The sequence below is a fragment of the Ambystoma mexicanum genome, chromosome 5q (genome assembly GCF_040938575.1).
Source record: "Ambystoma mexicanum isolate Mex_15411 chromosome 5q, UKY_AmexF1_1, whole genome shotgun sequence".
Lineage (NCBI taxonomy): Eukaryota > Metazoa > Chordata > Amphibia > Caudata > Ambystomatidae > Ambystoma > Ambystoma mexicanum.
The window spans coordinates 714,741,466-714,758,422 of NC_090933.1; the positions used below are offsets into that span (position 1 = coordinate 714,741,466).

Below are 16,957 nucleotides of genomic sequence, written 5' to 3' on the forward strand. Positions count from 1 at the left end.
ATTATTTTAAGTTAAACATTGTACATATATAGATACACAAAAAATTTCATTTTCAAACACTCTAAAATGCATGCATGGTCAAAACCTTTACAAAGACTAATTAAGACTCGTAGTTCTAAAAAAATTAGGAGCATATGGTGGTCTAGCTGTTGGTATTTAACCTAAGCTTTGGGTCCTGTAGTTTATCGTAGGGTATTAGATCTTGTTAGATCTCTAGCTATTTCTGTGCAATCTAGTTAGACTCATAGATTGCCAACTCAACATGTTTCAGTCCTCTATATCGGGTGTAGGGACTTTCTTCAGGAGTAGTCTTAAACATCCATATTGAGTGATCAGTCAGATTGTCTGGAATCTTCTTTAGATGAAGAGTCTTTAGTTAAAAAGAGAGGTGACTGTTGACAAAACCAGAAAACCAGAGTCAATATTATATAGTATTCTGGTAACACAATTTAGGGTGTTATGAAGCGGAATTAGATAGATAAATTACCTTTCCGTTCTTGTGTAGGGGCTCCCTTTGTTGGTAGAGATAAATCCACATATGTTGGACACGTTCTCTTGGGGGAATATGTATTATTCCTTAGGTACCTGAAATAGGTTAAATAAGGGAGTCATTAGATCCGTTTTTCTCTTTGGGTCGGGATTAGCCAAAGTCCTAAATAAACAACCTAATGTTGATTAGTAGCCATGATGTAATTGGCGTATATTGCCTTTCATTCCTACCTTTTCAGGCGTGGGTAGGGTATTTCTTTCTAGTCTCTACCGGACGCTTGGAAAGTCGTCGCTGCGGGGCGGGCCATTTGATTTTCAAAACTCGTGTGCGGCGTCTAGAGGGTCAAAAGTACCTATTAGTTATGCCGTTGTGTCAAATGTTATAATGCGGAAACCTGTTGTTATTATAAAACTGTTTACCTTTGTTTCGCGGCAAAATTGCGTGTTTGTGCCCTTTCCTGGTCAATCCCTTGTTCCTAACTTGCGAAGGGTGTTCTCCTTGGCGGTCTGGTTGATGAGCCGCCGAACGTCTGTTGGTGCCGTTGGGAAACCTGAGTAGGCTGCCATGTTGGGTGTATAAATACATGAGTGCCTGGTTCTCTGTGTTAGTCCTTCTTTTGTGGTGTTGTAACGTCCTACGAGGATAGCTGGCTAGTGTCTTATTTTACTGGCAATCAGGTTCGGTGTAGTGAGAAACATTAGTAGATCTCTAGCAAAGTAGTTCTATTGGATGTCGTTTTTTCCAAATAATTCAGAAATGAGTATTTAGATTTTAAGCCATTCAATGGACTCGTTAAGTCCTTTCTTATCACTTTGTGTTATAAAGATGAGTCTTTGTTCTTTTTTAAGAAGAATTCTACTTTTAGTATGGTGATCGTTCCCTTTGATCATTAGCAATACGGTCCATTTGAAATCTTCGTATCCGTGTTTGGCTTCTGAAAAATGTTTTACTAGAGGGGCATTTACTGTTTTGTTCTTAAGACAGCTTTTGTGTTCTTGCATTCTTACTTTTACTTTTCTGTTTGTTTTTCCTATATAATGTTTGTTGCAGGGACAGGTAATCATATAGAGGACATATTCCGAATTACAATTTGTGAACTTTTTTTGTTTCCACATTTCTGGTAGTCCTATATCTACTTCTTTAGTTTTTTGTGTTTGTTTACACATCATACATTGACCGCATGGATAATGGCCCACAATTGGGTCGTTGCCCCAGATTTGTGTGAGGCTTGGCGTAGAGGGTCTAATAGTCTTTAGTTTGCTATTGCTCACTCTGTTACCTATAGTGGCTGATTTTTTATATGCAAACATAGGTATTGGTATTGATGAATTGCCCTTTTCAAAGATTTTCCATTGTTTCTTAACTATTTGATTGATTTTGAGACTCAAATTAGTGAAGGTATTCACACATACAAGGCGATCGTTGGTAGGTTGTTTACACTTATCTTCCCATAAGGCGTCGCGGTTGTTATTGAATGCTCTCTTTGCGGATTTCCTCACTAGTTTTTTAGGATACCCTCTTTGTCTAAGTTTTGCAGCTAGGTTCTCGGCTTCTTTTTCAAATGCTGGTTTTTGGCTGCTATTCCTTTTTAGACGTAAAAATTGGCCATAGGGTAAATTGTCTCTTAAATGTTTAACGTGATGGCTTTCGTAATGTAACAGGGAATTTTTCTCTGTGGGTTTGTGGAAAGGTTTCACTAGTAGTCGGCCTTCTTCATGATAGATAGTAAGGTCTAAGAAGTCGATCGAGTGTTTTTGAATGTTGATAGTAAACTGCAGATGTCGATTGCAGCTATTAAGCCAGTTGAGGAATTCTTTAGCTTTTTCTGCTGTTCCTGTCCAGACCATAAGTATATCATCAATATACCTTGCCCACGATTGAATATTGTCTTTAAATGGGTTTGTCATGTAAATGTATTGTTTTTCGAAAAATTCGACAAACAGATTTGCTAGGCTGGGGGCCATAGTGGCTCCCATTGCTGTGCCCTCAACCTGTTGGTAAAAGGTTTCGTGAAATTCAAAATAATTTCGTGTCAGTGCAAGTTCTATGCACCAAAGGATGAATGAACTTGGTACAGGGTCGTTGACTAGTCTGTTGAGTAGAATTTCGCTTATTGTTTCTAATGTGGCTTGTTGTGGAATATTGGTGTATAAAGAAACAATGTCTAACCCTATTAAGTAGGAATTCTCAGGGTTATATGGTAGATTTTCATACTTAATTATCACGTCTTTGGTGTCTTTTAAGTATGATTTCATTTTAACCACGTAGTCTTTCAGATAGTGGTCCGCGAATTTAGAAAGAGGTTCCAAAATGGAATTAATACCCGAAACTATAGGCCTACCCGGTGGATTAATTAGTGACTTATGTATTTTGGGTAGGCAGTAGAATTTTGGTACGCTGGGTTCTGGATTGTTTAAAAATGCCCATTCTTGTTTGCTGATCCAGTTCCTTTCTAGAGCTTTGGTGGTCTTCAGTTCTATCATTTGTTGTAAATCTTTAGTGGGATCCTTACTTAGTTTTTTGTAATAGTTTCCATTTGCTAGTTGTTTTTGACATTCTGCAATATAGTCGTTCTTATTGAGCATTACGATCGCTCCGCCTTTATCAGCTCTCTTGATGATAATTTTGTCATTAATCGCTAGTGATTCCATGGCTAGTCTTTCTTGTGTCGTTAGATTATGGTACATTGGTATATTCTGTAGTTCTAACTTGGTAACATCTGCCAGGACTTTCTTCTCAAAAATTATTGATTCTGGAGAATAAGTGTAAGTTGGTGGACAGAAGGTTGAAGGATTCCTTAGGCCTGAATGGTTCACTGTATTAGGTTCTTTTGGTATGGCTGGTTCTGTGGCGAAAAACTCGTTCAGTCTAATCTTACGCATGAATTTAAAGAATTCTATGCGGAACTGGAAAGGGTCATGTTTATTAGAGAATACAAACCCTAAACCTTTCTCCAAAAGTTGTTTTTCAGTGTTGGTTGGTTCATAAGTAGATAGATTGACTAAAAGTTGTTGCCGCTTCGGAGGTATCTCTGGTCTCCGTTCCGATTGCCCCTGTTAGGGCCTTTGTATAAAAAAGGTTGTGTGCTTGGATTCCCTCTTCTTTGTCTATAGTTCGGGTTTCCTCTTCCTCTAGTTGGTGGATTACCGGAAGGGCCTGGGTTGGTATTATCTGGGTCATTACTGGAGTTACTCGAACTATATGATGTAGCTCTAAATCTAACTCGTCTATTTTGGCGTGGCTGGCCATATGTAGGTATTGCTTGTGTTTTATATCCATCTTTAGTGTAGGGGTATGCTTTCTCATGTGAGTAGTTGGCAAGGTCTTTTTTAAGTCTTTGTATTCTTTCTAACTAATTACTAATTAATCCACCGGGTAGGCCTATAGTTTCGGGTATTAATTCCATTTTGGAACCTCTTTCTAAATTCGCGGACCACTATCTGAAAGACTACGTGGTTAAAATGAAATCATACTTAAAAGACACCAAAGACGTGATAATTAAGTATGAAAATCTACCATATAACCCTGAGAATTCCTACTTAATAGGGTTAGACATTGTTTCTTTATACACCAATATTCCACAACAAGCCACATTAGAAACAATAAGCGAAATTCTACTCAACAGACTAGACAACGACCCTGTACCAAGTTCATTCATCCTTTGGTGCATAGAACTTGCACTGACACGAAATTATTTTGAATTTCACGAAACCTTTTACCAACAGGTTGAGGGCACAGCAATGGGAGCCACTATGGCCCCCAGCCTAGCAAATCTGTTTGTCGAATTTTTCGAAAAACAATACATTTACATGACAAACCCATTTAAAGACAATATTCAATCGTGGGCAAGGTATATTGATGATATACTTATGGTCTGGACAGGAACAGCAGAAAAAGCTAAAGAATTCCTCAACTGGCTTAATAGCTGCAATCGACATCTGCAGTTTACTATCAACATTCAAAAACACTCGATCGACTTCTTAGACCTTACTATCTATCATGAAGAAGGCCGACTACTAGTGAAACCTTTCCACAAACCCACAGAGAAAAATTCCCTGTTACATTACGAAAGCCATCACGTTAAACATTTAAGAGACAATTTACCCTATGGCCAATTTTTACGTCTAAAAAGGAATAGCAGCCAAAAACCAGCATTTGAAAAAGAAGCCGAGAACCTAGCTGCAAAACTTAGACAAAGAGGGTATCCTAAAAAACTAGTGAGGAAATCCGCAAAGAGAGCATTCAATAACAACCGCGACGCCTTATTGGAAGATAAGTGTAAACAACCTACCAACGATCGCCTTGTATGTGTGAATACCTTCACTAATTTGAGTCTCAAAATCAATCAAATAGTTAAGAAACAATGGAAAATCTTTGAAAAGGGCAATTCATCAATACCAATACCTATGTTTGCATATAAAAAATCAGCCACTATAGGTAACAGAGTGAGCAATAGCAAACTAAAGACTATTAGACCCTCTACGCCAAGCCTCACACAAATCTGGGGCAACGACCCAATTGTGGGCCATTATCCATGCGGTCAATGTATGATGTGTAAACAAACACAAAAAACTAAAGAAGTAGATATAGGACTACCAGAAATGTGGAAACAAAAAAAGTTCACAAATTGTAATTCGGAATATGTCCTCTATATGATTACCTGTCCCTGCAACAAACATTATATAGGAAAAACAAACAGAAAAGTAAAAGTAAGAATGCAAGAACACAAAAGCTGTCTTAAGAACAAAACAGTAAATGCCCCTCTAGTAAAACATTTTTCAGAAGCCAAACACGGATACGAAGATTTCAAATGGACCGTATTGCTAATGATCAAAGGGAACGATCACCATACTAAAAGTAGAATTCTTCTTAAAAAAGAACAAAGACTCATCTTTATAACACAAAGTGATAAGAAAGGACTTAACGAGTCCATTGAATGGCTTAAAATCTAAATACTCATTTCTGAATTATTTGGAAAAAACGACATCCAATAGAACTACTTTGCTAGAGATCTACTAATGTTTCTCACTACACCGAACCTGATTGCCAGTAAAATAAGACACTAGCCAGCTATCCTCGTAGGACGTTACAACACCACAAAAGAAGGACTAACACAGAGAACCAGGCACTCATGTATTTATACACCCAACATGGCAGCCTACTCAGGTTTCCCAACGGCACCAACAGACGTTCGGCGGCTCATCAACCAGACCGCCAAGGAGAACACCCTTCGCAAGTTAGGAACAAGGGATTGACCAGGAAAGGGCACAAACACGCAATTTTGCCGCGAAACAAAGGTAAACAGTTTTATAATAACAACAGGTTTCCGCATTATAACATTTGACACAACGGCATAACTAATAGGTACTTTTGACCCTCTAGACGCCGCACACGAGTTTTGAAAATCAAATGGCCCGCCCCGCAGCGACGACTTTCCAAGCGTCCGGTAGAGACTAGAAAGAAATACCCTACCCACGCCTGAAAAGGTAGGAATGAAAGGCAATATACGCCAATTACATCATGGCTACTAATCAACATTAGGTTGTTTATTTAGGACTTTGGCTAATCCCGACCCAAAGAGAAAAACGGATCTAATGACTCCCTTATTTAACCTATTTCAGGTACCTAAGGAATAATACATATTCCCCCAAGAGAACGTGTCCAACATATGTGGATTTATCTCTACCAACAAAGGGAGCCCCTACACAAGAACGGAAAGGTAATTTATCTATCTAATTCCGCTTCATAACACCCTAAATTGTGTTACCAGAATACTATATAATATTGACTCTGGTTTTCTGGTTTTGTCAACAGTCACCTCTCTTTTTAACTAAAGACTCTTCATCTAAAGAAGATTCCAGACAATCTGACTGATCACTCAATATGGATGTTTAAGACTACTCCTGAAGAAAGTCCCTACACCCGATATAGAGGACTGAAACATGTTGAGTTGGCAATCTATGAGTCTAACTAGATTGCACAGAAATAGCTAGAGATCTAACAAGATCTAATACCCTACGATAAACTACAGGACCCAAAGCTTAGGTTAAATACCAACAGCTAGACCACCATATGCTCCTAATTTTTTTAGAACTACGAGTCTTAATTAGTCTTTGTAAAGGTTTTGACCATGCATGCATTTTAGAGTGTTTGAAAATGAAATTTTTTGTGTATCTATATATGTACAATGTTTAACTTAAAATAATTACTATTAAAGTTTTTTTATATCTTTTCTAAATGTGAATTTATCACTTATAGAATAAGCGACTGTTGACAATTCCCTTTTCCTACCTTCCTTATATTGCTAATCCTTTAACTCTCCCAAATTTAAGGTAGGATTCCACATTTGTGGACGTTTGGGATCTCCTCATTGTTTTTCCCTCCATGATCTTCGAATGACCAGTACATATAGACGCAGCCACCTTCAGGTTTGCAGCATACCCATTTTCCGATGTACTTCTTCGGGCATCAGGGGTTGTCCACCTTCATTTCAGGCGTGAACATGTCAGATGCTGCTATCTGTTGTCTCAGCCTCTCTCTTTCCTTGATAATGATGTCATCCATCTGCTCTCCTTTCTCTAGTTCCATTAGTAGTTGTATTCCAACTACATCTTCTGCTGTCTTCTGGCATCTTGTAATGCATAGTTTTATTCCAAGCAGAGATGCTGTTCCCAATATTAGTTCACCAGCCAGTACCTTTAGACTACCTGCCAGGCAAGAAGGCATCCATGACCAGAGATATGAAAACCAGCTCTTGTCTTACCCCGTCGCCTTTGTTTCAGCTTTCATCTTTGCATGCATCTAAGCCAACTGGGCCACTGCGTCTGATAGTGTCCCGTTATCTTCATCATTGGCAGGCATGAACGTGCAGCAGGAACTTTCTATTTTTGCACATACTCCTCCTTCCATTGCTGTGAGGAGATCTAGGACATATCTGTTCTGGAGTGCCATCAAACTTATTGCTCGGATCTCTTCTTTTATTGCATTGAAGCCATTCACTGTTGGATTGATGGTAACCATCAGTATCCACCAGGTAATTTGCAGCCATTTAGCATTGGCATACGCTTGTACCTCAGGAAACAAGGATGCGAAAACCATTTGGGTTCTACTAAATAGTCTGTTGGAGGCTGGTACTTCATGCAGTGCTGTTTTGGAGTGCCCCCACAAGAAGTTTCCTTCTCTTTTTACTCCTGTAAGCTTCTGTTCGTCCTCTGCTTCCTTTCAGATGTTAGATGTGGGGAGCATTGGTTTTCTTCTCCTGCTGTTGTATTGCATGCTGGGGAATTCATCTAACTGTAGGTCCTTCTGCGGGACTACGAGGGAAGGCATGTTCACATGCGCCAGGGAGCCAATTCCACCCCATTCCGGATGCAATTTGTCATAGGCTTTCTCTCCACATGCCCAATAATGACCCATTAGGACCACTGTCCCTATTACCATCTCTGGTATTGCTTCTATTCTTTTGCACCTGATGTTTTCTCCCACCTCTTCTTCACCATTGTTCTGGAAGCAGAGAGCTGGCATCATCAGTGGGATTGTGGGCACGGGTCCTGCATCATTGTCGACCCACATTACCAGTCTTGCGCTTTTATCCCATTCCTTGAGGCACCTGTCATTTTCCTCCTGTACTTTATTGACTGCTGCCATTGCGAGTGTTACTGCTTTGCTTCCTACTACTCCATCCACCCAGCCTTCAATTATGTATTCTTTTCCCTAGATCAAAATGTGTGGATTTTCCCAGCATCCTGCTTCACCTCCTATCCCTCTTGCTCTCCACTTGCATGGTAAGTAGTTCAAGGTTATGGTTTTGTCTCTCCCTTTTCTGGTCCTTCTGTAATGTATTACAGACTTTCAGCGAGTTGCTAGTAGACATTCATCATTGGCAGTATCTTAATGTAACTGTCTTCGTATGGAAAGGTGGCCGTGGACATCCATTTTAAGGTTGCTGTTTTCCCTTGGAATCTTGCCAGTGTTTGGAACATGGCTATGTACATTTCCATTGTTACGAAGGTCCTGGAGGTGCTCATGGCTCAGGGAATCAAGGAGCAAACATAACAGCTCTCACCACTTGTATCCCTCCCAATTCTGGACATATGCTTGTGCCAAATGTTGTTTGATATGTGTGCAGTGTCTGTGAGATATGTCTCTACACCCTGTATGCCTGTGGCAACACTGCGCTTACCTTTCCTTACCTTTTCAGCAGTATCGCATGTACCACCTGCCACTGTAGTTCATGCAGCTTGAGTAGGCGAGTTAGTATGGGGTAGAGCGGAGACATGCAAAGCAAGAAAGAGCTGTCAGAAAGCAGTTGCAAATAGTCCAGTAGAAAGTAGTAACCACACCATGAACAATACTGTTTTTATTATTGTCATCATCGTCCTTTATACTTACACTGCAGCTGTAGTTGATGATGAGATGATAAAGTTGCCCACCTGAAAATCGTGTTAAAAGGCAGTATTGTTAGTATGTGTAAGCAAAATCAAGCTCTGCGCATTAAATAGTCATTGAGTGCCCATGCAAACATCTCTTCCCATATTTTCCTTATGGAACAAGGTCGGAGTGTGGGTAGGACAGGGTATGCACCCTACTTGAGTTGTGGGTATGTTTGAGCTAGATACTCAAGAAATGCATAGTTGAAGATTTGTGGTGATCGGGGTCTAAAATGTGTGGGTCTTATAGCATGGATGAATTGATAAGAGAACGCTTCAGGGTGTTCAATAGGGGGCCACATCTAAATTATTCCCTAATACCTACACCTATCAATACTTATACATTGACAATCAACAGTCGCAGAACCCTGCATGTGTGAGAAAAGAGAAATGTTAATACAGTGTTACTCGTGTTCAGTTGCATGGACTAACTGTGCGTGTGGTATGACATGTTAAAACATAATGCTAACCTATTATTTCTTTGTGTATGCAGAGGCGGGATTTTACATTATTTAGCGGAAGGAAAAGAGGAATGTGGTATGGGGATATAGGTGGTTAGGCAGTGTTCATCAATGGTCAATCTACACCAATACCACTGTGGGGGGCTCGGTTATTTGGGTACGTCTGAGCATGCCATGCCCAGTTGGTCTTAGGTCATCAGGGCTTTGGGTGTTTGGGTTATCTTGTTGCTGATTGGATGATGCAACATTGTGCTTGTTGGCTTCTGTGGCCGTGTGTTGGGGTGAAGTCGATGGTTTATACAATTTCACATTGTGGAGGTGATTCCATGCTAATCGTCCTTGTAGCTTCACCGTCCAATCTGTTATTGCTTCTACGAGATGTGGACCGGTAAAGCGAGGCATGTTCCAGCGCCAGACAAAGTTCCTTAACAAGACTTTATCCCTCACTTATCAAGCGCTTTGAAACACATTGTGTATAGGCGCTATATAAATAAACTATCATATCATATCACTTGAATAGGGGCTTCGTTCTATGTGTTTGTGTCACTGGTGCCTTCTCCAGCGCTGTCCTCGTGTTTCTCTGTTGTTCATTGAATCTGTTGAGAAATTAAACAAATGCTAGAAACAAGTGAAGTCACGTAATCATATACTTCCTGTTCCAAAACTTCTGCAGTATTATGGCAATCACTTAGGGCCCTTGTAGGTGGTGCTAATCGGAGATGCATTCTGCGTCCTGTCACCACCTTGTGGGCCGTTAAGCGGTGGTCGATTCCCGGCTTATTTCGTAGTTCAACTAGGGCAAGGGGTAAGCAATAAAACCAGTTCTTTTTCGTGCTCTTTTGGGTTTTTGCAATACATTCTTTCAGGAGACCATTGAGGCATTCAAACACCCCATTTGCTTATGGGTGGTATGCACAAGCAAATTTATATTTTATTCCCAACACAGTGGTAATATGTTGGAACAATTCATTGGCCAAGTGAGGTCCATTGTCAGATCGTAGGACCTCACACACCCTATCTTGGGAACACTTCTCTGACTAAGAATGTTGCTGCTCTGAGGGCATCGTCATGGGAACATGGCTCAGCCTCTATCCACCTAGAGAAGGGGCAGACCAGTATAATCATGTAACGATACCCTTGACATATCTGGATCAAGTCCACGTAGTCAATGTGGATATGTAAAAATGGCCCTAAAGGTCTGGGTATTGTTCCTGTTATCACTCTCAATGTGTGGCCAGCGGTAAATTGTTGGCACATCAAACAATTGATAAAGTTTGCTACGTGGCTGTTTAGGTCGGGCAGAATCATGATTCTCCAATGCGAGCTGCAATGACTTCTCTCCCAGTGTGCACGGGATAGTGCAATTGTCGTAATGCAGTTTTTAGAAGTGCATGTGCATCACTACTTTCCCTGTGTTGTTTTGTCACCATAGAGCATCTGTATGGGACATTGAGCATCCCATCTTTACCCACAGTTCCTTCTCATCTCATGGTGCTACTGCCAGTACCTCCATTATTTGTGTTTCTGGTAAATGGGTGCATCAATCCTTTAAAAACATCTGTCTCACCCCTCCCCTTTGCTTTTGCTCCTCCTTCAAATCCCACAATTCTCCAAAATATGATGCATGTTTTGCTTGGTAATCTGCTGCTTCATTACCTCTTGATATTGGGTCTTTGTCATTTGTGAGTGCCTGGCACTTCACTACTGCTAGTTCATCAGTATATGTTATAACGTTTATTGGTCCCCCTTGGAGTAAGACATGCTGCAGTCGTGTCCCATCTACGCTTCTGAATCCCCTTCTGAGCCATCTCACAAGCCCAGAATGTACTGTGGAGGTGACATAGGCACTATCTGAATATATTGTCACTATTTTACCTATGTTATTTTGTAATGACAGTATTAATGCCACTAATTCTGCGGCTTGTGCAGAATAATGCGGGAGTAACCAGACACTGTACACTACCACACTTGTCCAATCTTCCTTGAGCTTTACTACTGCTGCGCCGATTCTCTTCACTCTGTGTGTCTGAGCAATTGTTGAGGACCCATCAATGTACGGTACCTCTCCCCCCTCAAGTGCATCCTCCTCTACCTTGCATACCTCAATGAAAATTTCAATATTTTGTTTGCAGTCATGAACCCACTCACTTGGTTGTTGAACATCGGCTATAAATTGTGCAAGGTTAACATTTTTACATCTCACTATCTTCAATTCTGGTCTTGATAAAAGTATTTCATACCCCGTTGCTCTTTGTGTTATTAGTGTGCTTTTTGGTTTATGCAGTATCGCAAAGAGGGTATGCTCCATATAAAGTGCTGTTGCGTATCCCATGGTTATTGATGAGTCCTTTTCTACCACGAATGCTGCAGCAGCCAAATGTTTCCACGGAAAATGTCCCTTCATTACTGGGTCCAACTGTGCACTGTAATATGCAATTGGCTTATGGCCCATGCTGTTTTTTTGGGTCAGTACTGCTTTCATAACTAAGCTATCGGTGTGGGAAAACAGGAAGAATTATTTTTTGTAATCTGAGGTCGCTAGTACTGGTGCCGTGCTTATGGCCTCTTTCAATTCATTAAAAGCATCAGTCATTTCTCTCATCCAGCCCAGCGGTTTTGCATCTCTTTGTGCTTCTTTGAGGGCTGTTAAGAGTAGGCATGTATAGGAACTGTAGTTGAAGACCCATGCTCAACAATAGTTACATAGTTTGAGGAACTGCAGCAGTTCCCTTATTGTTTTGGGCTCGGGAGTATTTTGAATTGTCTGTGCTCTTTTCGGGGCTATTCGTCTTCCATCCTTGGATATTATCTGCCCAATATACAATACTTTCGTTTGACAATACTGAAGTTTAGCTTTGTCTACTTTGTACCCCTTCTCTGCCAATATTGTGAGTGCATGTACTGAATCCTCCCTACACTCTCTTTCTGTTTCAGTACAGATCAGGATATTGTCTACATACTTTAGTACTGTGCTGGCTGTTTGGACATTGGCTAAGTCCATCTGTATTACTCTGCTGAAAATGGATGGTAACTCACAGTAGTTTTGCAGCAATCTGATGTGTTTCCACTTTTGGTTGCAATACTTGAAACTGGTCAAATCTTGTGAGTCTGTGTGGAATGGGATTGAGAAAAATGCATTTTTGATATCAATAACAGTGAAGTATGTGGATTCCGCTGGAATTCCACACAGAATTGTTGCAGGGTTTGCTGCCACAGCATATTCTGCTTCTACAATGTGGTTAAGTGGGCAGAGATATTGGATAAAACGCCATGACCTTCTGTCTGCCTTGCGCTCCCGGGACACTGCTGTGTTGCATGGAGACTCTGGGGGTACTAGAATGCCCCTTTCAATGAGTGCATTAATTGTTTCATATATGCCATCATCTGCTTCCTTTTTTAGGGGGTATTTCTGAACCCTGTGTAGTGTTGCACCGGGTTTCAACTTTATTTTTACTCCCCCTATGCTTCATATGTACCCCATTTCATAAGGACTAGTAGTCCATAAGTTGCAGGGTACCTTGGATAAGTTTTTTTCCATGAATGGGGGTGGAGCTTCCAGCACCATCGCCATTTTCTGGGCTACTTCCCTGTATGTTATGTGTAGACAAAAGTGAATACTCAATTCCAGTATCGTTTCTGTCTCACTTTTATCTTCTGTAAAATGCTCCTCATCTGTTGCCTAAATTAGCCTGCATACATCTGCTGCTGCAATTATTGCCCTGCATGCTCTCCTTTGGTCATCCACTGCATGCACCGTGATCCAATCCTGTTGTACTATAATGCCTTCAATATCTACCGCTACTGCCAATCCTTCTTCTTCATCTGATGGCGTTTCTGGTCTGAATAGGTACTCACCTGGTCTCCTCTACACCTTCCCTGCAATCCCTGGTAACCATGCGAGGGCCATGTCTGTGCCGTATTGGAATAGTTTGGGGTCGGGTGGCTCCCCCCTCTGTACTGTTATCCCACAATATGCCTGGACAAGTTATCTCACTGTAAGCATGTGTATCCCTGGCATGGAGCGTACTATTTGCCTTTGTCTGCGAATGAGATGGTCAGGCTGAGTCTACTCATTATGTCCCGACCTAATATATTGACAGGTGCATGTTTGGAGTATAGTTAGGGTAGTGACAGATTGTGCTCCCCCATAGGAAAGGAGATGTTATCAGTAAATGGGACCACTTCTCGAGCCCCAGAGAATCCTTGTGTGTTCATGATATTGCCTGACATAGCAAAATTCCCTTCCCATATGCATGATCTGGTCGCCCCAGTGCCAACAAGAAAGGAATAAATGTTGTCACCTGTCGTCACCCTTATGCAAGGTTCCTCTGCAGGGTTAGGTGTGACCTACAGGATGGGACACAACAGGTTCATCTGTGGGCTGTCCTATTGGGGGAATAAGGATAGTCCGTTCCCAGTGTAGGGGTTGTCTCCTACTGTAGAGACCCCTCCTATCTTCCGAATTGATAATGTTTCTGCCATGTCCATGCGCTCTGGGGGATGGACATGTACTTTTGGTAACTGTTGTGTTGGGGTTGTTCCCTGCGGCACCACCATCTGAGGCGGTGGTGCTGTTGTTGGAGGTGCTTGTTGGTGTTGTGTCTGCGGGATTAGTTGTGTATGCGGCTGCATGTTTTCAAATGGTCCATGTTGTTGTTGTGTGTCTGGGATGTATTAGCCCATCCTTGCTGGATACCCCTATTCCTGCATGCTCGGGAAATGTGTCCTAATTGTCCAACGGCCCAACACTGCGGGGCTCCCTTGCTTGCCACAGGAATCCCCCTTCTCCTTCCTTTTTGCATTCGCTGTGTGTAGCCCCAGAACCCTGCTACATACTGGTGTGATTGGGGTCTGAACCCTCGTCCTCTCTGGAAGCCTCCCCTAAAACCTTAAGCCCTGTGAGTAACTGCCTCTCCCTATGTACCCTCCTTACATGGGTGATGCATACATTGGCTGTGGTTGGAGCTGCGTGTGTGGTTTAGCAGTCGTAGTTTGGGTCTGTGTGCTGGGGCTTGTGATGAGTGCTTCTTCTAATGCATATTTGGACAATTTCTTTTGCACTAACTTAGCTTCATCTGCCCTTCTCTCGTCTGCCTTCTGTTTCATTTTTTGTTGCCATAACCTGCAATGGTGTACTATAGTGAGTTGTATTTCCGGCCATGCCTTTGCTTCCATTCCTACCAATTTTTTCAAGTTTTTCTGTACTGGTTCTAGTAACACTTGTACCAGGATGTGATAAAATATTGCTATTGTTTTGTCCCACGGCTCTTGAGTTTCGAGGCGCCAAACCTGTTGAAGCTCCTGAATGTAATTAACAGGATCCTCATCATCATGCATCTTCCGTGAGGTAATGGCCCCTATGTCTGATGTCTCTGGGAATTGTGTCCGTAATGCCTGCCATAGTGCAGCCCTACAGTTTGCAAATGGTGCCCCTTCATGTGCTGTATTGTGGATAGTCACCCCATGGGAATCCTGCCCTATTCCATATGTCATCTGCAGCGTCACCCAGTATGGATACAGTATGGATACTAGTAGTGCCTTGACGTTGCATACTGCTAACCGGTGGCCTGCTGTTAAATTTTCCATTTCATAAATCCATTTCCCTACTCCTCCAGTTAGCGAGTGCAATCTGCACTTAATGCTTTCCTTGTCCATGTGTTTCCATGGCATGTACTGTGGTCGCGTCCTCCCTCCCTTTCCAGCAACGGCATTAGTGAATATGTAGTCCTCTCTTCCGGTGTACGCTGGTACTGCCTTATTTGAATAGGTCCCCTCTAATCGTCTTCTACCTCTGCACTTATGTCTATGAGTTCTATTGTGTGTGCCTGTTGTGATGTACTATGAGGCCCCATCACTCTTATGCCTGGGTTGGTCTCTAAGTCTACTACTGTACGGTGTTTGTGGGGGTCCCTCCTCTGGTGTGTCCGTCATGTGGTTTACTCCTCTGTTTGTGTGTCCTGCACTCCAAAGAAGTCCCTCCATTAGTCCTCGTGAGGTAAAGCATGTTGGGCCCCTCCTTCCCTTCTTACTGTGATCATCATCTGTATCGCCTTCGTCATCTATATGGCTACAGAAACCAGTTTAGAGGTACAGTTTTCGCATTACTAGGGTAGCGTCATGTGGTACATTAAAGTTGATATCTGTTCGTCTACATATGTCCTCTTCCTCCTGTGTTCCCAAGCGTGCTGTACCGTGTCTACTTGGCCCTCCTGTGTGCTCACCTGTACTTTCATCTTCTTCTTGTCGCCCCTCTCCTTCCTGTCTTTCTCTGGCTAATTCCAGTTTTATCTGGTCACTTACCTTTTCCAATATCCGCGCTTCTTTGTCCTTTCTAGTTTGTTCACTCACCCACCGTTCCATCTTCAATTGTTTCAATCGTTTCTCCTCGTACTTACATGATTCCTGCAATAATATTTTCTTCCTCCACAACATCTTCATCTCCTTCTCTTCCTCTAGTATCCTTTCTACTTCCTCCCTCTTGCGGACCACTTCTTCTCGCCGCCCCCCTTCCATCTCTTCTTTTTCTAGTATTATCTTTTGTCTCTTTTGTGACACAATCAGATATTCTCTCTTGCTCTGTCCTTGCGACTCTGGTTCATTTACTGAACCCTGCTTCCGTACTCTGCCTTCCTCTTGTGCTCTTATGTTTTTGCTGTCTTGGAGTTGCTCTTCTTCATTCCCCTCTATCCTATTTGGGCCTCTGTGACATCGGCCCTAGCTCTAAGCTTTCTATTGCCATTGTTGGACCCTCTGCTTCCTCCAATTTGGCCCCTTTTAATTTGAGTAGTATTTGGGCGGCTATACATTATTCTGGTCCTACACCTGCTAGCTCATTTTTTGCATTCCGTAGCCCTTACTCGTTACGGTCTGGGCCATCGGGCGCTTGCCCTGTCCCTTGTGACAGTTTGGTTTGGGCATATGGGGGTGGTTTATATGTTGGGTTTGAGTAACCTTCTGCTGCTTGTAATTCTCTTAATGGGTATAGGCCCTGTTCTTCGTCCGCATCATCAGATATTATGCTCAGCGGTGCGGGAGGCGGAGTGGATGGATCTGATCCTTCCTCCTTCACCTCCCGTAAGCTCATCATCCATGGCCTATCCTCTTGAAACATACACCACAGTTCAAATATTTCTATACGTTTAGCTAACTTTTTCCCTTTGTACATACTCTTCAAATGGGTCAAAAGTGATTTCAGCACATCTTTGGTGAAACTGCCATTGGGTGGCCACTGTCTCGCTACTTTGCCTTCTGTGCTTTTAGACCATTGTATGCTATATTTGACTATCTTATCTTTATACAAGGTCATCGCTTTACAAAGGTGCTGGATGGGAGTTATTGCCCCACTATACATGGCCCCCGTTCCACCATACAAATACATTACAACTGTTTAAATGACCTCTAGTCGAGGCTTTCGTTACCCTCTGTCAAGGAGAAAAAAGAGGTTACACTATACTGTTTAGCAACCATTTTCACTACGAGCCTCCGCAGCCCAGTACCTCACACAGCAGGCTTAGTACTCAGCCCCGCCTTCACCAGCTCTGCTGCTGTCCAGCACACCACCTCAATCGTGTGCAGGC

At 42.1% G+C, this 16,957-nt stretch overlaps 2 long non-coding RNA genes across 2 annotated transcripts; one reads left to right on the forward strand and one right to left on the reverse strand.

Annotated features, from left to right (window-relative positions):
- Nucleotides 1-335: 335 nt before the first annotated feature.
- LOC138498631 (uncharacterized) lies at nucleotides 336-988 on the reverse strand. Its single transcript, XR_011278795.1, has 4 exons — nucleotides 910-988; nucleotides 721-824; nucleotides 488-585; nucleotides 336-392 (listed from the first exon to the last, which is right to left on the reverse strand). It is a non-coding gene; the product is annotated as an uncharacterized lncRNA (long non-coding RNA).
- A 4,720-nt stretch (nucleotides 989-5,708) lies between these two features.
- Nucleotides 5,709-6,361, forward strand: LOC138498632 (uncharacterized). Its single transcript, XR_011278796.1, has 4 exons — nucleotides 5,709-5,787; nucleotides 5,873-5,976; nucleotides 6,112-6,209; nucleotides 6,305-6,361. It is a non-coding gene; the product is annotated as an uncharacterized lncRNA (long non-coding RNA).
- The last annotated feature ends 10,596 nt before the right edge of the window (nucleotides 6,362-16,957 follow it).